The 23,199-nt window shown below is 37.5% G+C and overlaps 1 long non-coding RNA gene across 1 annotated transcript; it reads left to right on the plus strand.

Annotated features, from left to right (window-relative positions):
- Positions 1-4,720: 4,720 nt before the first annotated feature.
- LOC103099535 (uncharacterized) lies at positions 4,721-22,228 on the plus strand. Its single transcript, XR_001627272.2, has 3 exons — positions 4,721-5,818; positions 21,464-21,507; positions 21,905-22,228. It is a non-coding gene; the product is annotated as an uncharacterized LOC103099535 (long non-coding RNA).
- The last annotated feature ends 971 nt before the right edge of the window (positions 22,229-23,199 follow it).

The following is a 23,199-nucleotide window of genomic DNA, read 5'->3' on the forward strand; positions in this document are numbered from 1 at the left end:
CAAGATAAATAAGGGGATAATAATGCTAGCTACTTAGAAGGGTTTTGTAAGGATCAAATGATATAATAGTCATGAAAAGTACTCAGCATGGTTCTTGGCACCATATAAATGATTCCTATTGCACTATATAAAGACTTATTTTCCCCTTCACAGTAATTTCCTGCATTGTACTGTGATTGGATACACACATAAACACATTATAGTTATACATATATAGATACATATCACATCTCCTGGAGCTTATTGGTTCCTTTTATTCTTTCTAACACACACATATATATACACACATGCATGTGCATATATAAATATAAATAAGTAAAATAAATGCATTTTCCCCTTTTTAATGGATTATTTGTAGTTTACTTTATACTGCATCTCAGATATTGTTCTTTGTGTGTATGCATGTATGTGTATATTTATTTGTGCTTGTGTGTGTGTATATGTGTGTAACTACTAACCTCCCAATGCAAAGCTGTATCCTGGATCCCATGTCTTTCCATTCACCTCACACCCTGTAGTCATTCTAGTTCATCAGATCTTGATGTATGGACTTCCATGGATTTCTGTTCAGCTCGGCTCACCCTCCTTTCCTCTAATCCTCAGTGCCAATTTTTGGAACTCCTTCCTGATTATGCCAGACTTTGCCTCAAAATTCAAGTTCCCAAAAATGCCAAGGCAGAAAATCTTTTTTATTGCTTGATTTGTTCATCCCAGTCTCACCCTGTGCCTTTGGTTTCTGTGCATCTCCTGAATGAATGACTGGATTGGCGACCATTTGTCATGCCTCCGACTTTAAGGTTTTGGTCTTCTTGCCTGTCTGATTTCTAATCCTATCTACTTGTTCTGGCATTTAGCATCTGTGTAAGCCTTGATTTCTGCTTATTTTCCAGTTGATGTTTTACACTGACTTTTATTCCGTATGAGCAATTGGACTTTGATCTTTCTACTTAGTGGACCCACGAGATAAGAACTTTTTAACCTGATGTTTGTGAACTTGTTTTTTAAATATTTGGAAGAGCTGAATATTTATATTATTGGTTCTCACTGTCATCTTTAAATTTTTTAATTTAAAACATGATTCTGGGAAGGGATGCATAGGCCTTATGAAATTGCCAAAGAGGGGTCTTGATACACAAAAAGATAAGACCCTATGACCTAAATGACTGGTCCTCCTTTTTCTATCATGGTTGGGACTTTGATTCCCTTGTCTAGTTTCTGTACTCTCTGCAATCTCCACAGTCTGAGAAATGACAAGGGGAAATCCATCTGTGGAGCTGTGTAAAGGAAACCGAACTCCAAATGGGCCTTTAGAAAAGAAAAAAAAAAGGCACACTGCCACTAATAGGGAATCGAATTCACTTCTTCATTCCTTGAGTCTTTCCTGAGAACTTCCACATTCTAGCAGGCATTTTCTGCTTACTGCTGCTGGATTACTTCCATCCTTCTGGCATGAACCTTGCAGGCTGAGTAAGCCACCAGGGAAAGTCAGCTGCTCGAAACCACTGCAGAAGAAAGGCTGGGTGGCTGTCGGAGTGTGAGGAGGGCACTATTTCATGTTGTCTTAATGATTTACAGGTGAAGCCATTCTGCAGCAGTCATAAAGAGACCATAAATTCAGGAAAAGGCATAACCACCTGGCCTTGTGGTCCCTCCAGCCTTGGTCCTTGGCAGCTTAGCCAGACCCAGGGGATGCCTCCTTTCCCAGGGCTAACCTTAATCACTGCCCTAATTACAGGTTTGGAGAAATGAGTACATCTGCCTCTGATGAGAATTGGTCCCACAGTGCTGAAGTTTTAATACCCTCCTCACCCCTGGTAGGGCCTGTGCTATTGAGCAGGGCTCCTCTACTGCCTTGGAAGGCTTCAATTTTTAATTGAGAACATCTTCAACAAAAAATTGCCCTGTCTAGGGCTTTTTCTCTCTTTCTTTTTTTTAAAGCCCTCCATTCTATTCCAGTATTTGACAGTAAATTTGTAAATTGCAGATCTGCAAGGATGGCAAGAATCCAGAGTGGAAGCCTTTTTTTTTTCCCTCTTAACCCTTCCAGTATTTCTAATTCTGAAGACATGCCTGAAAGGAGGCAGGCAGAGCAACCGCAAAGGAGGGAGTCTTTCCCTGTGGACTCCTACCCTGGCCCTGATTGCTATTGTTTTTATGACAACATAAAACCCTTTCTCTGGTTCCCAAAAGGGCCTTGAATCCTTGATGGACATCAGCCTGTGAAAGTCTGTGAGGAAGTGGTTGGCCTTGGAGATAGGAATTCCATAGCAGCCAGAGACTTTATTTTCTTTGCTCTTCATTTCTGTTCTCAGTCTGGGGTCTTGAGACTCCTGCTTGTCATGCAGATCACACAGAAGGTACAAGAATAGCTGAGAGGGGCTGAGAGAAGAAAGGGACCAAGGCTGTGTGGGCAGCATCCAGTATGAACACAGGTCTTTTGGATGGAGACTTTTTTAGCCCTTGTAAGAGAGGAAAGCAGACTCATTATGCTGGAAGACCAACTGGAGCAGGGGAAGGGCAGGAAGGAGAGAGAATTCTGGAAAAAGAACAGAGGAACTGAGAAGATCCAAACAGTTGAACTCATTTTTCTTTGGGAAGCCCACCAGGGAGGTTGATCTGAGCTAACCTCTGAGCCTGGAGCATCTTCCTGTGAAACCAGACCCCCATTATCCAGTGGAAGAAGAACAAGAGTGGATAGGACTTTTTCAGAAAGCTATGCACCACAGGAAGAGTTCCTCTTTATCCCTCTAATAGTCCTTAACTCAATATCATAGCTAGGACAGCTCTCACAATTAACCCCAGAGGGTCAGGCAGGCAAAGCCTGACCCTGCAGGACTTGTTGAGAAGGGGTTCAATTGTCACCTTTAGGGACGTCCTATTTCCCACCTTCCCACTACCTTATCCCACAAATTCACTTGCCTACCTTTCATGTGTTCCTTTAGAATAAATTACTGTTTACTAGATCAAGTGCCTGCTTCATAGTATCCAAGAAGGGAGACTTGGATTTGGGGGGAGGAAAGTTACATTTCTCTCCTCAGAGAGAGGGAGAAGCTGTCTGCCCTGTACTTTGTTTCAACCAAGTCTCTGAGGGAACAGTAACCTATGATTCTGAAGGCAACCATTCTGGGGTTTACTAGGGAAAGAGAGAGGGAAAACAATCTATTCCCTCTCTCCATCTTTTTGGCTCCATTCCATCTCTATCACACTCTGGTCCTGAATTCAGAGGTGGGGGACTCCATTTCTCTCCCTCCATTACAGTGGCACCCCAGATTACCAAAGAATCCATCACCAATAGTCACTGACTGGCAGTTGGAAGTGACTTCGGGCAGCCATCTTGGGGGAACAGATTCCAAAACAACTACATACAGGATCAAAGCAGACATCTTGATTCCTATATAACAGAAAGGCTGATAGAAACATCTGAGTGAGGGATAGATATAGGAAAGAGCCAATATATTCCAGAAAGTGTTATGGACTCTATTGGTGGTAGCCATTTTGACACACTGGTGATACTTTTCTATATTTGGCACCATCGCTAACATAATCAATGATATGATAGGGGCAACAGTCAGCATTACAAAATACTGGAACCAAATATCACTAGAAATATCTACAGTCAAAGAGGACTTTCAGAAAGAACAGAGACAGAATGAATAGCAAAAATATGAGTTCTGCCCTTTAAGCAACCACTTTTTAATTTCTTTTACCAAAAAAACAAAAACAAAAACAAAAACAAATAGTTTATTAGGCAACTAGGTTGCTGTGCTAGGAATCAGGAAGGTCTGAGTTCAAATCCAGCCACAGATATTTGCTATTTCTGTGACCCTGGGCAAGTCACTTAATCTTGGTGGGTCTCAGTTTCCTCATCTATAAAATGGAGATCCATCTCAAAAAGTCATTTGTGAAGGTCAAATGAGAGAGTAATAATAAAGTGCCTGGAACATATTAAGTCCTCTATAAATATTGGATATTATTATTTATGTTATAGAGATAAAAAACCTTTTTTTGGGTCCAAATGATTTTTTAATCACTGTAGGAATGGGTTGGTGTAGCAACTCCCTCTAGTGATGTAGATTGGTAATTTGTAACATAAAGAGCTTCCTGAAACCCTTAGAAATTAAATGACTTGTCCAGGGTCTTGCAGAGGCAGGGCTTTACTCCAGATTGTTTTGATTTTAAGGCTAAACTTTTATCCATTATTCTATATGCTCTTTTGAAGCTTAGGATTTCTGGGTTTGTAATATACTGATCACCTGCCTGAAGAACAGTGACTTTTAGGTGGGTCTCAGACCTAGATCTTCCTGGCTTGGGAGCAGCTTTGCAGCCTTTACCATTTATTACTTTGAGCTAGGCTAAAGGGAAGGACTCCTGAGTGAGTAAAAGGATGGGGAAAGGGAGTTAGGAATTAAGCCTGAGGTGAAGAATTTCAAGAGTTGTGGAGAGCAGAGCTTCAGATATCCAAAGAGCTGTTTGGGGTGGCATAGAAAGAGAACTAGGAGGGAATTTGGAGCCTTTTTTCATAGATTCAACCTTTTCATTTCACAGATTGGTTCACTGAGGCACAGAGAAGAGAATAAAGAAAGGAAAGACATTTATTAGGCACTTACTATGTGCCAAGCCCTCTGCTAAGCACTTCATAGGTTTTACCTCATTTGGTATATACATTATTTGGTATATATTATATTTGGTATATACATTAATCTTGGGAGAGAGGTGCTATTATCATTCCCATTTTACAGTCAAGAAGACTGAGGCAGATAGCAATTAGGTGACTTGCCTAGGTCACACAGCTAGATTCTAGATCCAGCACTCTACTGCACTAATAACAATGATAATCATAATAAAAGCTAACATTTATATTGCACTTTCTATGTGCTAGGCACGGTGCTAAGAGCTGTGTAAGTATTATCTCAATTGATATGCACAGCTCTGTGATATAAGCGCTATTATTCACTCTCATTTTACAATTAAAGAAAATGAGGCAAATAGAAGTCAGATGGCTTGCCTGGGGTGCATGGTTAGACACTGGACCCAGAAGTCTATTGTACTACTAATATTAATAATAAATAACATTTATATTTCCCTTACTATGTACCAAGCACTGTGCTATGTAAAAATTAAAATTAAATCTCAAATAATAATATATTTTTAGAGGTTTATTAAATGATCATTAGAAATCAAGGAATAAAGAGCATATAAAATAAAAACCACGTGCCCATGACTGGTTAGCCAATTTCAAAATTCCCACCTTACCACCATCACTGCTGATTGTTACATCATGCCAAAGAGGGAGGAACAGGACTTCTCCCTGGATATTTATTCCATGTCTACAGGAAGTACATAATGACAAGAAGTCAGTGGGCTCTCAGGAAATGTAGTTCCCCTTTAGGGTGACAGATTTTCAATTATATAGCTATTATTTACAATTATTATTTCATTTGATCCTCACAACAACCCTGGGAGGTAGGTGCTAATATTATACCCATTTTACAGATCAGGAAACTGAGGCAAACAGAGGTTAAATGACTGTGTTCAGGGTCATTTCATAAATAAATATCTGAGGCTACATTTGCACTCAGGTTTTCCTGATTCCAGACCCAGCACTTGATTCACTATAGTAACCTACCTGCCTTCAGAATAGTTTTGCTTAATCACACAATGACTGATCACACAAATTTGATTTAATCCCACAGGTTGTGGCCATGGCAGAGCTGGGACACTAACCTAGATTTTCTGTTTCCCAGAATAGATTTTTCCTACTCTTCAGAGGAACTTACATGACCGAAGCACCTGTTTACCAGAAAGGATGCTATTTTAGGTAAGTCAATGAAACCCTGTTTGCCTCAGTTTCCCATCTAGAAAATAAGAGGGTTGGACTACTGAGGTCCCTTCTAGCTTTAAACATATCATCTTTTAAAAAATACTTTTTGTTTTTTTTGGGGGGAGAGAGAATTTTATTTAATTCAGAATAATTTCCCATGGTTACAAGATTCATGTTTGTTCCCTGCCCTTCCTCCCAATCCCCTTCCCCTAGCCCATGTGTAATTCCTCTGGGTTTTACATAAACATATCATTTTTAAATTGTGTACCTTGGAATTAGAGGAGACTACCTTAAATGGTTTGACCCTGTTTAAAATGAATGGGATGGGAATGGGGGGCAATTGGGTGGCTCAGGGGATTGAGAGTCAGGCCTAGAGACAGGAGGTCCTAGGTTCAAATCTGGCCCCAGACACTTCCCAGCAGTGTGACCTTGGGCAAGTCACTTAACCCCCATTGCCTAGCCCCTGGTTCTGCCTTGAAACCAATACACAGTATTGACTCCAAGACTGAAGGTAAGGGTTTTAAAAAAAAAAAAGATCTGGGTTCAAGTTGACCCTCAGACACTCCTTGAAGGTGAGGGTTTAAAAAAAATGGATGGGATGGGCAAGGTGGGTTAGGTGTGCATGTTCTGGCACTTCCAGGCTATACCCAGTGACCCTTAGGCTTATTTCCCTGCTTTCTGCACTCTACAGGGAACACTTCAGCAACCACAAAACTAATTAATCAACCACAGAGTTAGGAGGCATAGTAGATCATTTAGCCACCAGATGGTGCTATATTACATCACCAGCCCAGGGGCAATGTTTGCAGGTAGTCAGTGGTCAATGGGCCTGAATGGGTTTTTCCCAGTGTCTGCATTCTCCTGCTGTTCAACAGATGGTGCTTCAGTATCTGAGTAATTTACTGTGCCTCCTCCCACTGGCCAGCTCTGTCCTGAGCCCTGCAATGGCTGCCACTGGCTCTGGTCCTAGGTAGATCTAGCGACATGATTTGAAATATAATTAAATTATATGAATAAATCACACTTATTCATATAATTAATAAATTAATATAAACTCATTAAGTCATATAAATAAATTAAAATTGCCCCAAGTAGGAAATGTTGTCGTTCCTGCTCACAATCCCATTCCCCACATTTGCAATCATCCCTTCTAATTCACAAACTATGTCCTTCATGGAAATAGATAATTTACTATTTGATTAATGGTCATGAGATAGTGAAAGAAGGCAAGGCAACTCTAACTCTAACATTTGGCAGCATAGCAAATAAGAGCTGTTGAATAGCAAGCTACAGGGTTCAGCCACATGGATCAATCTCCTTCCTTTACACCTCCTCCCTGTCAGTAGAAGTGGAAGAAAAAAGAAATTTAGCAAGTCTTGGAACCCTCTGAGAATTCCCTGGCAACTTCTCACTGAAGAAATAAGAATAAAAGGAGAAATATTGGAGTTGGTTTCACTTGATCTCACTAAGGTTGTGGTTCGTGGGGAAGACAATCTTAGAAAAGGTTTTGATTCTGCCTCCACTTTTCCAGCTCCTGTTGTTTTTGCCTACAGTGCTTCAGATCTTTGTATTGTCCCTCACAGCTCCACAAGAGTGATCCTGGTTCTTTTTTTCACTTTGCCCTGCTTGCATGTACCAACAGCATAGGCACGGAACCTCTTTGTTCTAGTCATTTGGAAGGAAATCCCCAAATACAGTCTATTTTCTGGCCCAAGACTGCTGAAATTGCATCAGTCATTCTTTTCAGGGTCAAAGGAAATGGAAACCTAAGGACATTGGGAAATGTGTGCCCGTGTACATTTTCTATCTTCATACCTTGCTGATCCATGATCTCTAGTCCCTTCTGAGAATCATTAGAAACACTTGTTTGTATCAGATTTTTAGCATAGGCAGAAGTGGATGGCATGTTTATGTGTGAGAATGATTTTAAACATTAAACAGAAGAAATTCTCTTTGAGTTTCTGGATTGTGGGCAGTTAAGAGGTGGTAATTTTATAGCTAAATTATATTACTATCTCTTTGTCAAGCTGAGCATGCTTTAATGTATTAAATGGTACAGCTCTTCGTTGACCTGTTCAGGGAGCTGTGATGTGGCTTTTAACCCTATCTCTATTTTTTTACCCAAATTATTTTTAGCATAACAAGTTTAAGTATTCAGAGATGCTGAATTCTGGACTCAGCAAAGGATAGGACCACAGCAATTAATCCCTTCCAGTTCACACAGACTATATAAGCTTTAAGCTACTCTGACTTCAAGATTGGTTTACTGGAGGACCCAATACAATCAATAATTTCCCCTAGCCTCAGGAGTCTCATCTCTAAAGTGAGGGTAAGGCTAATGGACTTTTTTTTAAGATTAGTGCTACAAAAGAACATCTAATGATTTTAAAGTATTTTGCCTGATGAATACTAAAGTTCAAAGTCTCAATAGTTCTTTATGTGGTTGTGAGCTTGAATCTTAATGTAGCAAATGAGTGTTGGAATATGTACGATATATATGTAATAATGAAAATAAATGTAATAGGTAATAATGAAAATGCTACATGTAATATTTAGAAATTGGTTCTGTTAAATAATATTAGTAAAAATTGTTGTGGTTGCCATTTATAAAATTAACTCTTAAGTCACAAGGATGATAGTAGGTTTTAACAATTTAATTTAATATAAATATAGTATAACAAAGAAATAAGGAAGTAAGTGGAAAATTATTTCCTATTCTACTACTCTAAAGTCTGATCTGTAGAATTTCAGCTCACTCCCCGACATGGTTCTGCAGTGAAATCTAGTCAAAGGACTACAGGAAAATTTCAGAAGGGAGAGAATACTTCCTAGCCTAGGAAATTCCATTGTCCTCCCCTTCCACCCCTTGCCCTCCTTTTCCTTTTCCTTCTTTTCTCTCTTCTACCCTCCTCTTCCCTTCTCCCTCCCTTCTTCTTTCCTTCTTTCTCCCTTTCCTTTCCTGTGTCCTAAAATTGGATTTTTAGTTGCTTTCAGATTAGCTCCACATGGATGTCTCACCTTTATTTTCTCATTGTCACCACATTCCAAACTGAACTCTTCATACTTAATTTTCAAATCAATTTATCACTCTTATTTATTTATTATTTCTTTTAATGGCACACCATTCTTCTGGTCTAGTAGGCTTGATAGTTTAGACTCCTCTTTACTCCCTCCTCCTTTCCATTCATATGTAACCAGTCACCAAGTCTGTTCTTGATTTTATCTCATCTGTCTCTTACATTTATTCCTGTTATGTATATGTGGCTGCCATCATAATTTAGCCCCTCCTTATCAACAAACAAGAGTTTGTCTGAAGATCAGCCTTTTAATTTGTTTGTTGAATTTCCCTCCAACACTTCAATCTAACTTGAGGGCTACCACAAGACCAATCTTAAACTATTGATGTGATCTTGTCATTTCTCTACTTAAAAACTTCCATGATTACCTGGAGCCTATAGGATAGCTACCATACCACTATGCTTGTGGTGCATAGTAAGTATTTAATAAGTGCTAGTTAATTGATTGTCTTATCCTCAGTGACCAATTTTATTATACCCCCTATTAAGATAAAACCATTGGGCATACTGTTCTCTGAGTATGTTTTGAATTTTCTTACCTTCTTTTTTTAATTTATGGTGCTCTTTGCATCTAGAATTTCTTTCACTCTCCTATTCATCTATCTAAATCTCCTATCTTTTATCCCTAGCTTTCAGACTCAGAAGAAATCTTCTTCTCTGAAACTGTTCCAACTCTGTTGAGCACCCAATGAACTCTCAGTTCTCACAATTTCTAAAGTATTCCCTATCTAGATACTATCCTCCACTTTATTCTCTCTGTCACTTTGGTCAAATCACTTCTCTGAAACTCAGTTTTCTCATCTGTAAAATGAAGGAGTTAGACTTGATTATCTCTAAATCATCTCTGAACCCGTGATCCTATGATATGATTTTCCTTGAAATCTTGAATCAGATTCACATAAAATTTTTAAAATTTCTAAAATTTAAAAATTTAAAATCTAGTGCCTATCCATGTGCTCTGCACAGAAATGCCCAATAAATGCTTGTTGGTTTTACTCAACACCTTTGTAGAATTGGAGTGAATCCAGTTAATTGTGAGGAGGCAAAAGGTTCCTTTTGCAGGTGCCTTTGCTTTTTTAGACCTTTAAAGTACTGCTTGAATGTTATTATTTTGTAACCCCTAATCCAACATTCTTTCCAATGAATGAACTGATAGTATTAGTGGTGAGCAGTTTCCAGTCTGCTACCCAATAGAGTGATGTGAATGCTCAGCTTTAGTGATAATGTGCTTATTGAGCATTTGGGGCTTCTATGAACAGCTAATTAGGGGGGGAACTTGTCCATTATTATAAAACCATAAGTTTAGAACTACTTAAATAAGTAGCTTAAAATGTTTTTCAGGAGAAACATTTCATCAGATATTAATACTTTGGCTATTTAAAAAGTAAGATAATTAGAGCATTAAGTGCTGGGAATAATGTATTAACAGCAAGTGTATGAATTTGTAAATACATGTTCTACTTCTCTCTAAGTTGTTTTCTTAAATTTAAATTTATTTTTTTGTTTGTTACATTAGAAGACCCAGGTAATAACCCCTCTTCCTTCCCCCTCTAGAGAAGGCATCATTTGACAAAAAGATCTGTGTATGCATAAAACAAGTTGTTTCCTCATTTGTTGAAAGCAAGAGCAAAAATGACCCAATTTTTGGACCAAAGAGGAGCCAGTTTTTTCTGCTAACAGTCCAGTTGCACATATGAGGAAATATGATGTAAAGAAGGGAGAGCAAATTTTGGAAGTTATATCATCTTAGACAGGTCATTTCACTTTCTTAATCCTTTGTTTCCTCATCTGTAAAGCAGGGATAACAATACTCTGAATGTATCTTGCATCTTCTTATATTACTATATTTTCATCACTAAAATGTGAGCTGCTTGAGGGGGAGGGATGATATTTTTGTGTCATTGTATCCTTGTTGTTTAGCCTAGTGTCCAGCACATAGTAAGTGCTTAATAAATGCCTTTCAATTGACTGTATTACATTTCAGAGTGATGAAAAAAGTTCTGGGTGTCACACTTTAGGAAGAAAATTGACAAGCTGTACTGCATTCAAACTAGACAAACTAAAATAATTTAGAGAACTCATGAAGAAAGAAGAAAAAGATACTTAAGTGGGACCTGACTAATTTTTGATGGATGTAGAAGAGAGATGAAAAAATTTGACATGGTCATCTATTGGTACAGTAGATAGAGTGTTGGTACAGTGAATAGAGTGCTGGGGCTGGATTCACAAAAAACCATTTTTGTGATTTCCCACAGACTCTTTCTAGCTGTGTGACCCCAAGCAGGTCACTCAGCCCCCCCCCCCCCCCCGTTGGCCTCAGTTCTTCATCTGTAAAATGAGCTGGAGAAGGAAAAGGCAAAACTCTCCAGTATCTTTGCCAAGAAAACCTCAAATGGTGTCATGATGGGTCAGACCTGACTATACACCAACAACAAAAGAGGAACTGAATTTATTTTCTTTGAACCTAAAAGGAGTAGAAGGAGGAAATTATAAGAAGATAGAAATGATCTCTATATAAGCAAGAAGTTTCTAAGAGTTAGAGCCATTCAAAATGGCAAGGGCTGTTTTGTGATGAACTTATTATTCAAATTCAAATGCATATTTCCATGGGGCTGGAGTTAATTATTATGTTTTATGTAATTGTAGCTCTGAATGGTGCAAATCTGATTACATGCGACCACTTCAGGGAATTAATTATTCATCTAATAGGGACCTCGCTGTCCTGAGTTCCCCAATACTAGAGATCTTTAATTCTCTAGAAGCTAAATGATCATCTACTGGGGATGTTGAAGAGATAATTTACACTTCAATCAGGGATTGGACCAGATGACATCTTATATATCCTCTCTAGCTCTAAGATTCAGTAATTTCTAAACATGATTACATATGTAAAGTTCTTTCTAAGTGTAAAGTGCTATATAAAGGTGGTTTATTGTTATTATTATATAGCTGAATTATGTCTGGCTAAATATAAAAAAGAACAGAATGTGTTTGGCTAAGAATGTCACCTCTGAGCTCTTTTTGTTATGTGCAATCAACCCATCTTACAGGGAGATAGGAAACAATAAAACACCAACTTTTTTTTTTAAGCATTAAACATTTTTTTTATTTTGATTTGAATTTGATTTTGATTTTGAATGGTTAGGGGGCAGCTGGGTAGATCAGTGGACTGAGAGCTGGTCCTAGGTTCAAATCTATCCCAAAAGGCCCAAGCCCTTAGATAGCTGGGGCAAAGAAAAGAGATCAGTCCCTATTACTCACGTGTCCAAAATGGAGAAACAGTCTCAGAGGCCCCCACCTTCAGCTTCCTTCAGAGCAAGCTTCCCTCAGACCCCAGGAACCACACCGACCAAAAACTCAACCCCCTCTAGTCTCCAGACCCTCCTATCTTTAAGGACACCATCCAAGTTGCCTCCCCTCAGTCCTCACATCTACCAATCACTCTTCATCAATTTCCCTGTCAATGGAGGCTCTCGCTTAACCCAGGACCGCCCAGAGGTTTCTGGCTTTTGCACATGTCTGTTGAAGGTCATATTTTCAAATGATTAAATCTATACTCCTTTGCTACAGCCCTTTCTAAATCCTGTTAACTTGAGTATGGTAGAGATTGGAATAATTAAATTTTGATCTAGGCTGCAGCCCTTACTCAATCCTATTAGGACTGAATAGGGTGGAGTATCTCCATTGTATCAATTCTAAAATCAATCAAGACTCAAAGAAATTCCTGTTCTATGCTTAAGCATAGGTCAAAGTCCTTTCCATTGTTCAGCAAAGGGTCTCTGTCCTAAAGTAATCTTAAGAAGGGAAGAGAAGGAACCTCCCATGCCAATGGGGTTCCCATTCCAATAGACTATCAGTAAGAAATTTTCCAAGTATGAAATATCCCAATGGTGAAATTTTCAACAATTATAAGTCTAAGGAAATTTGAGGTTTACAATCCCCCCTGATGATCATTGGGAGACTTGTCTCCCCATTGATCATTTAACATAATCATTTTGTAGTTCTAAATTCACTTCTAACTAAAGATATACACAATATTCAATTTTCTAGGAGAAATTAGAATAGTGAGAGAGGAAATAGAAAAGAAAAGAAAGCAAAACCAATGTTTGCTAGGCGCATTGACAGAAAGCCAAATTAGGGGCAGTCCCTTTTGGCATAAATGTTACAATAAATGTTCAATCAAAAGTTCAGTCCAATCAATCACATCCAAAGTTCATTCTTGATCTTCTTGATGAAGTGTAGGTTTTTGGCATCTTTCTGCAACAGTTCATTCTCTGGATATAAAAGTTTCAAGCTTCTTTCTTGAAGATCTTTTCTCAAACAAAATCAAAGTCTTTGAATTTTTTATAACAGTAAAATCTTAAACAAAAGTCTTGGATTTTTATAAAAATATAATCTCAAACAAAAAAAATTCAAAAATTCTTAGATTTTAAATTAAAATAAAATCCCCCCTGAAGTAAGTATTTAAAAAAAAATTATCAAGTTTAGCTCAGAATGCAATGTTCAGTTATGGGGGTGTATGTGTCAATTATCAAAAGAATAGAAAAATAATCAAAAACATAAGAAAAATTCAAAATAGGCCTTGTATAGGTCCAGTTTAAAGTAATTTCTATCCCACAAGTATGTAGGACAGAATAGGTTTACAGACACTACCCAGCTGTGTGACCCTGGGCAAGTCACTTAACCCCCATTGCCTAGCCCTTACAATATACAGTAGTGATTCTAAGACTAAGGTAAGGGTTTAAAAAGAAATGAATGATTGTACCTAACCCGGAATGATTCATGAATTGTAATTTGCTTTCTTGTTGATTTTCTTGATAGAAGATGCATATTTTGGGCCACATTTGAAGAAGGAGAAGAAGAATATATCTTTCAAGGCAGACAGAAAGCTCCCCACTGGTTTCTTTCAGGATCACACTGCCAGAGTAGTGTTTGAGAGGCCACAGAAATGGTCTGGAAAGCTGACAGTTGGGATTTTCAGTTAATTTTCCACTGGAAAGAACATAGAACTTGGAATCATGGGGCCTAAAATCCAAATTCTGGCTCTTCTATTTATTATTTATAAATACTACCTGACTTTGAGGAAGTCATTTAACCTCTTTGGACTCAGTTTCTTTATCTGTAAAACAAAGAGGTTGGAGTTGAGGATTTCTAAAGTTTCTTCTAGTTCTTATTTATGACCCTATGATCCCAGAAGGCCCAGATATAGAAGTTCAACTGTGAAAAATAGTATTTCCCAGCTTTGAAACCCATGACTAATGGATGGATGGTTGGAGTAATGATCTACTTAATCCATAATCAGGATCATATTCATAAGTACAAGCTGCTCCTCTAGGTAAAGGTAACATCATAATTCTGGGGTGCGTGCTTGTTAAAAAAACAACATCCAATAAACAACAACAACAAAACAAACTCTATATGGTATTTATTAAAAAAGAAAAAAATTACATATATAATATATATGTTTATATTATTTATGCAACTACCATGTTTCAACCATATAGCAGGAACTAAGGATTCAGAGATAAAGAAACAGTCCCAATCTTCCAAAGGTTTTTATTCTATCAGAGAGAGACAGAGAGGGGAAGAGAGAGAAAGAGATAGAGACAGAGAGAGAGACAGAGAGAGAGACAGAGACAGAACACAGAGACAGAGACAGACACAGAGACAGAGACAGACAGAGTCAGAGACAGAAATCATATATAATATAACTGGTTATATTATATAGAAGCAACTACTATGTTCCAGCCACTATGGCAGCACTAAGGATTCAGAGATAAAAAGGAAACAGTTGCTGTCTTTAAGGGGTTTATGTTCTATGAGAGAGAAACAGAGGCACTGAGACAGATAAAGAGAGCCAGGGACAGACACAAAGACAGAGACAGAGAGACAGAGAAAAAGAGGCAGACATAAAGACACAGATGAGACAGAGAGAGACATAGAATAATAGTGAAATAAGCACACAGGTAAGTGAATATAACATACATAAAGAATAAAAATAAAATATTTTTGGGGGGACAGGTGAGCAAGAACAACTTATATGAATTTGTAGATCATTTTGAATATATGGTTTCATTTTAGCTTTATAACATTTTGTAACAGGTATTATTTTTATTGGCTTATCTACTAAATGGGCTTCTTTTCTTCTTAGTGTAGCTGTTTGCTTAACATAGTCCCAACAATAACTTGTTCTTTTCAGAACTGTCAACAAGCATTTATTGAGCACTTAATGTATGCCAAAGTACTGGAGATATAAAGTAGGAAAAAAAACATTTCCTAGATTATAGCATCATAGACTTAAAGCTCAGAGGGACCTTAGACCATCTATTGCAATTCTCTTCATTTAAAAGAGGAGAAAAATGAACATGAGAGGTTAAATGATCTTCACAATGTTACTTACTGACAAAGTCAGGATTCAAAAATCAGGCCCTCTGATCTCACAACCAGAACACTTTCCACTGAAGAGAACCCGAGTTATAGAAAGAATTTTGTGATTTTGCAAGCATTAGGGTAATGGTGTATAGGTAAATGTCCAATGATCTATATACATACATTAACACTTGGTTTCATTCAGTGCTCTTGATTTTTTAAAAATAAAAATTTATAGATAACTTTTACTTGTATATCACCTATATTTTCTAACACAACCTTTCTCTGTTCCCCTCCCAGAGAGTCATCTGTAATAACCAAGAATAGAAAAGAGAAAAAATAGTTTAGAAAAATGAACCAACATAATTAAAAAAATCTGACATATACAATGATCCATCTTCATAGTTCTCTATCTTTGCAAAGAAATAGTGAAGGTACCATCTCTTCTTTGGGGCCATGTTTGGTCATTATAATTTCAATGCATTTAATTTTTATTCTTTAAAAGATAATTTACATTATTGTAATTATATATATTTTTGCTGGTTCTGTTAATTTCATTTTTTACTAATTCACCTAAGTCTTACCATATTTATCTATGTTGAGGCAGTATTGCATTTGACAGTGAGATGGCCTTGGAGTCAAGAAGAACTGAGTTGAAATCTTAACTCTGACACTTAATAGCTGTGTGATTCTGAGCAAGTCTTACTTAACATTTCTGTGCCTCAGTTTCATTATCTATAAAATTAAAGATTTGAAATTAATGGCATCCTAGTTCACTTCCCACTCTGAATCTATGATCCTGTGACAATATTGTTTCTTACAAAGCAAAAAATTCTATTTCATGCACTGTAACTGTTTAGCCATTCTCCAACTAATTAATGCCCTTGATTAAAAAAATATTACTTCTTGAACAAATTCATAAAAATTAAATCTAGAAGTATCTAGTCCAATCACTAAATGTTACAGTTGATGAAACTGAGCACCAGAGAGCTAAAGGGATTTGTGGAAATTCTGACTATAAATTGGCAGCAAAAACAAGACTGGAACTCAGAATTTAGAATATTCAAAACTCTATTCTAACCATTAGATAACATTTATTCTCAATGAAGAGCTCATCATATTGCTCAGTTTTTTTGTAGTCACTGTTACAGTGCATTGTTCAACACACAGTGAAGAACACTTGGCTTAATTCAATGTCCTTGATTTTTAAAAAAACTCGTTATTCCTCATACCAACCCATATAACATTATAATTTGTCATGGGCCTTCTAGTCGATTAGGGCAAATCAGCAAGGTCCAACAGACAACTGAATTATTTCCTACAATATTCTCTATGATGATTAAAAATCTAGTTTCAGTCAAACTTGGCAGAAAAGATGGCAATTATCTCATTTCCATTGAATGACCTCACATTCTATAATTCTTGTTAGAACTCCAGAAAGTAGGAAGATCATTTTTCAAATGTCAAAAGGCATCCTATGAATTCTATACATGGCCATAAGCACGAAAACAGATAGTTAGCAATTAGTGTCTAACTATGAAGAAGTAATCTACCAACTCCCTAAACCAGATCTGAGAAGCTTCCATGTTGCATACGCAGGGCAACATTGAGGGAAGACTTTCATGCAAAGCTAATAATGAATTTTCCTTTGTACAGAAAATCTTTTTCTAACATCAGATTTGATCAAAGCATTATGCACGTCAACCTTTCAGATATATTTTTGTTTGCTTGTTACTAATGTCTTCTTTGGCTTTCCTTTATCTTTAGGTAGAGCATACTAGGTAGGATTCCTTTGCTTCTGACATGAGGACAGTATGTTCTACACCTATAGCAGCCTTGATACTACTCAGAATACCAATATGCAGGGTTAAACATAATTAACAATAAGTAACTGTGCTTTACAGCCTTTGGAAACTGACATCCTGGGTAGACAGTTGGGTTGCTCATCAGCTGGGTAACGTTTTATAAACAAGTGCCTGTAATTTAAGGGCAATTATGAATCTATCCATGTGTGATTTTCTAATGAAGTCAAATGAAGAAATCAGCAGTTGGGAGACATTTTTTACTTCTTAATTAGGAGACTCACAGCAAGTTCCTATGTCTTAATTTTCAGCTAATCCTTCCCATTGTATTGTGCTTACAAAAGCAGTGGGATAGTCATACTGGATTTAAAGAATGTATTTGATAGCTATTTGAGCCATAGAAATTAGCCTATGTGATGCTTTTCAGGGGTGATACATTGATACATCAATGGATTTGTGTTCTCATTGATATAAGCATTTCCTCTACTGAAGAAAAATGCAACCCATCCATGTCTGTAGCCTTTCATAAATCCTCCATGGAGAATTTATGCAACACTTTGGAGATCTTCCTTGAGGAATTTTCATATTTCATGTATCTCAATTCAAGAATGTACCATCTGTGTACTACTCCTTTTTTGCCATTCAAATGACTCACCATTTTTTCTTGTTCTCAGTCTCTTAAATGATGCCTTTCATATCAAATTTTGTGCACAAGTCATCATTAGCAACATGCCACAGACCCATATCTATTATACATTTTTTTGCTGCTCTTTTTTGTCACCTGGAATTTGTATCTCGTATTTTCCTTGATTTTTAATTATATAGTATCATGAGTGGGTGGAGGGGAGCTGGGGATATTGATGCTAAAAGGATGGGCTATAGAGTCAAGAGACTTATTAAGATCATGGAAAATGCTTCGGAGTTTCCTAAGTGCTATTCATTCTGCTTCCTTCTTCCTATTCAATTATGAACCCAATCTGTACATTTGGACAATTCCTACTCACATTATATTTATCCCTTTCTTTTCTCTCTATACTTTCTCCCTTGGCTTATTCATGGCTTAAACCAACCCCTCTAGATGAATAACTTCTAAATATATATCTATAAGCCTCACTTTTCTTCTGAGCTTTAGATTCACATCTCCAACAGCCCATCTCCAGGTCTGATAAGACTTCTTTACATTACTTCCTTAACCTGTTTCTCTAATCTGACTTCAATTTTCAGCCATTCAATTAAATGAAACATATTTTCATTAAATGTCTATGGGCAAGGTGCTATATTTTGGTCTGTACTAGGGGAGACAAAGAAGAAAGTAAAACAGATCTTCCCCTCAGGGAGTATAGTTTTGGAGTTTTCTTTTGCTCCTTTTTCTTCTTCACTTCTGATATCTAAAAAGTTGCCAGTTCTCATTGATTCCATCTGCAAAAGCTCTCAAATCTATCCATTCCTCTCTATTTCTGGGACCAATTACCTTAGTATAGGCCTTGATTATTGCAATAGCCAGGGGTGTACGAGAGAATCTAACTCACTGATTCCTTTATTTACTTCTCCAGCAAGAATCTGTGAGATAGTCTTCCATTTTACTATACTTTCCTTATGACTATTTTTGATGAAGAGAGGTTAGGTTTTCAGTAGAAATAGCTAACAGTTATCGAATGTTATGAAGCATATTTCCTTCAGTGGTCTATGAAAAAGGTAATACAAGAATTAATATCCATTTTATAGAGAAGCAAACTGAGACTCAAAGGGACAATGATTTACTCCAGACTATAGGACTAGTGAGCATGAGATCTGGGATTTGAATCTGTCCTCCTGACTCAAAGTCAAGTCAACTAGCATTTATTACTGTGCTTACTTTGAGCCAGGCACTGTGCTAGTTGCTGAGAAAATAAATAAAAAATAGTTCTTGCCTTGAGGGAGTTAATATATTCTAATAGAAAAGATATAAAAGTAGCAACAACAAAAAAAGCAAAGTTGGGGAAGGAGTTACCCATGTGGGAGTGCTTTCCTTAAATGGAGGATTTTAAAGGAAAGAGTCACTTACTGAAAGGAGCTGCATGGAAGGCGTATATTTCCAGTTTGAGAAGTCCAAGCATAACGTGAACTTCCAGGATGAGATTTATGTTGGCTAAGTGGAGAAAGTCTCAAGTCAGGAATGAGGTCTGGAGAGAAGGAACAAAGTTATGCCATATTGCTCACAACAGAGCTTTTAAATCAAATCCAGTTTTCCATGAATACAGTCAATCCCTCAATAAATATTTATTTAGCATGATGAGGTGCCCATTCCTAAGTGTTGGAAGGGAACCAACCAGGTCTAATCTTGTTTTAGTAAACCCCCCCCCCCAACGTTTTTGTTTTTTTTTTTCCCCCTATGAACCACCTATTCTGTTACTTGAGTTTGATGTCATTTTAACTCTGGGTCTTCAGGTAATGGATTTGCTTTATCAAATCTACAGGTCTTCAGTTCTTCTGGAATCTATATATTCATCACTTAGTTTTCTTCTTCCATGTCTTAATAGACACTCAACTATTAATCATATTCTTAGGTGATTCCTCTCCACATCCTGGTTCGGGTCATGGGTAGAAGTTTTGTTTCTGAATCTTGCTAGAGAAATTTCTTTTCTCTCTGGCCTCCTCCTCCCTTGTCATGTTTCACACTGACTCCTTTGATTGACAAATATGTGTCATCTTTTTCTTTGGTGATCTTGGGTTTCTTACTTTGTAGAAGTTTCAGCTCTTGACCTTAACCTTTCTAGTTATTTCTCCTTGGTTTGAAGTTATTCCTCTGACTTCTTGCAGGGCTACTGGTTGTTTATTATGAAGCTGGTTCCTTTATCCTATTATTCTAGATTGCCATCTAGATTGGCTTTATTTTTTTTTTGAAAGGCCACATCTTCTCCCTGGGGACTACTTCCTCTGTTTAAAGCTGACAGGTCATTCATTCCTAAGTATGGCTGGTAATGCTTTAAAGCTTATTCTGCTAGCTTTTAGATTGGAGCTGTTCTTTGCCATTGCTTCAAATGGACACAGTTGGATTCTTGCTGGAGGGTGGTCTGAAAGATGGAGAAAATAGAAGTTTGGGCTGGTTTATAGTTTTTACTGAAGTACGTTGTTGGATTTGGGGCTAATGGAACCACTCAGTTCAGGGTTTGAGGGTAAGGGCTTTTTATAGCACTGGGACTTCAGCATAAAATTAGGGCAGTGAGAGAGAGACCAAGTGGTCCAGGGAAGGAGATAGGAAGGATGCTATGAATATTTTGGTATTTGTTGTACCCTTGTTTTTATCTCTGACCTCTTTGGGTTAGGAGTGGGATTACCAGATGAAAGGGACAGAGAGTTTAATAATTTTACTTGAATGAATATAGAATTTTAAAAAAATTGCCAATTTCCTGGGTGTGAAATGAAACCCCAAACTTGTTCTGATTAGAATTATTAGTGATTTGGAAAATGTTTTTAAATGGTCATAAGATCATAGATTTAGATGTGGAAGAGAACCAAGAAGGCATCAGTTCTAATTCCTTTGTTTTATAGATAAGAAAACAGGGGCACAGAGGGTTTAAGTGACCTGTCCAAGTCACATAAGTAGTAAATGCCAGACAGAGAATTAAAACTCAGCTTATTCTGACTCCAAGTCCAACATTCTGTTAACTGCAACATTCTGCCTCTACTTTGACAATCTTCTTTTGGAAGCTATGCTTATCCTTGGTGCCTGTTAACTACTTAAGAATTAGCTCTTGGTCTTATAGATAGAGTATCTCAACAATTTTAGTAAAAAAATTTATAAATCCTTACCTTCTATCTTGGCATCAATACTGTGTGTTGGTTCCAAGGCAGAAGAGTGGTAAGAGCTAGGCAATGGGGGTCAAGTGACTTGCCTAGAGTCATACAGCTGGGAAGTGTCTGAGGCCAAATTTGAACCCAGGACCTCTGTCTCTACCCAGCTGCCCCCAGTTTTAGTAAATTTTAAAAGTTCAATAGTTTCAAAAACACTGGCTCTTGTGACATTGTATTTAGGTAAATTTCCTACATGTCATCTGTAATTTTAGATGATCTTCATTTCCCATATTATGATCTATGTGCTTGAAAGCTGTTCTGTAAATCATCTTTTTAGAATCATTAAATCATTATAAAATCCTATGACAGCAAATACTTTGTAAAGAACTTGTAAAGAAATATCTTAAAAATGTCTTGCCTGTTTATGAAATTATTTACCCTTGACACTGTTCCTTAACCATTGCTAAGAGAAATGAAAGAGGAAATTTTTTCCCCTTTGAGTATTTTTTCATGTCTTTTTCCGAGGAAAATTCAAGGCTTCTCAGACCGTCATCCTTCTGCTCATTTTACCTCCCAAGAAGCTTCATTAACATCTTCCTTCATTTGCATTCTCATTCTAGGCCTCCTACCAGAGACTGAGGCAGATTGATTAACACTTCAAAAGGTATGGGATCTCACAAGGTAGGTTTGTTCTTTCCAAAAGATGCAAAAAAGAGAAAGGAATTTAGGATTTCTTTGGAAAGCTCATCTATGAGTCAAAATGACAAAATGCAATATAGGTAATCACTGACCCTATTTTTCAAGGTTAAAACAAGCAAGTTTGTTGATTAAGGACAAAAGAAATAGAAATATTTTAAATCTTCCTATCAGTTTCATTGAAACCAGAAGCCCCCTGAAGCTTTCTAGCTATGTAAACCTGGCCTCAGTTTCCTCATCTGGTAAATGAAAGGGTTGGACTAGAAAACCTTTAAGATTCCTTCTAGCTAAATCTATCAATTTGATTCCACAGGGAAGAGGTCATTGTGAATTTTTCAAATAATACCAAATATCTTCCTTTCCAGAGACAGCCTGCTGCACTGCTCTCCGAGCCATAAAGATCTGGGTTTAAGATTTGCCTCACACACCTGGCTCTGTGACTTTGAGCAAGTTTCTTAGCCCTTCATTTCCCTAAACTGTTCTCTAAGATTTGAAAGATTATAAACTCTGCTGAGGAGTTGCACATCTGCATTGGTAAAGGGAGTCAATTTCCTTGCTGGTATTTCTCTACGTTAATAAAAACAGATCTATTAAAAAGAAAAGTTTTCCTTTGGACTCATCTCCTTATATGTCTCTCTTTCAGGTTATACTGGAATGTCCAGGTAAGATCAAGTATATATACCCAGCAGGATCACAATTGGCAGAGGCATCATCAAATAATTGGTCAATTCTTGGCTGGGTTGAGCCCTTCAGTTTCCATGGCAACTGAAACTGTTGGACTTTGAAGCCGTCAATCCAATTTTTGTGGCCATCTTAATGACCAAATTGAATTGACTGCCTCAATCCAACAATTACTTGGGAGTTGGTGGTTAGGGTTTAAAAAAAAAAAACAACAAAACTCATCAACCTGGCATAGGCTGATTCAGTAGTGGAAGAAGTATAAACTTGAAGGTGAAGGCAGGTCTTCTTTGCCAGCCTCCCCTTCAGAAAAAAAAGTCTTGAGAAAGCCCATTCGTCTTGATGTGAAAAGTCCCTCCATCTTAACCCTGCTGCTGCTTTTTCATCAGGATTGCTATCTATGAAGTGAATTTTGTAATAGCCTCTTTTGTAACTGATTTCCTGCATAGTTGAAGTGTTCAGGGCCCTCAGATTCACTTCATCTTTCCTGAGATGGGTGAGGGTAATACACAGACCAGGGCATATTGGCTTCTCTTCAAAATGTAACCTGCCAGCAAAAAGCCATTACTCCAAATAGACACCTTCAGATCCCATTTCCCTTTTTCCTCTTGTGCAGCCATGTGCTATGTTTTCTAAAGACTTCATCCTTCTAGAGATTGTTTCTATAGCAATTTTCTCAGGGATCCCCTACTGTTTACCCAGGGAGCTCCCAATTTAGGTCCCAAACTGGGCAGTTGCTGCTGGGTGATGAGGAGCTATTGCTAACTTGCTATTTCCATAAAAGGACCCTGTCCTGTATTATTTTCTTGTGAGGTACATGCCATCAGTCATTGATGCTCTGACTTCTCCTTCTTTTGGTTTTTCTATTTTTGCTCCTGTCTCTGTGGCTTTAACTCTTCTGTTCTCAGACTTTGCTAGTTAGCTCCTGCCTAATTCTCTGCCTTTGCCCTTGGCTTGGCTTTCTATTTATCTGCTCAGCTCT

The sequence above is a fragment of the Monodelphis domestica genome, chromosome 2 (assembly GCF_027887165.1).
Source record: "Monodelphis domestica isolate mMonDom1 chromosome 2, mMonDom1.pri, whole genome shotgun sequence".
Taxonomy (NCBI): Eukaryota; Metazoa; Chordata; class Mammalia; order Didelphimorphia; family Didelphidae; genus Monodelphis; species Monodelphis domestica.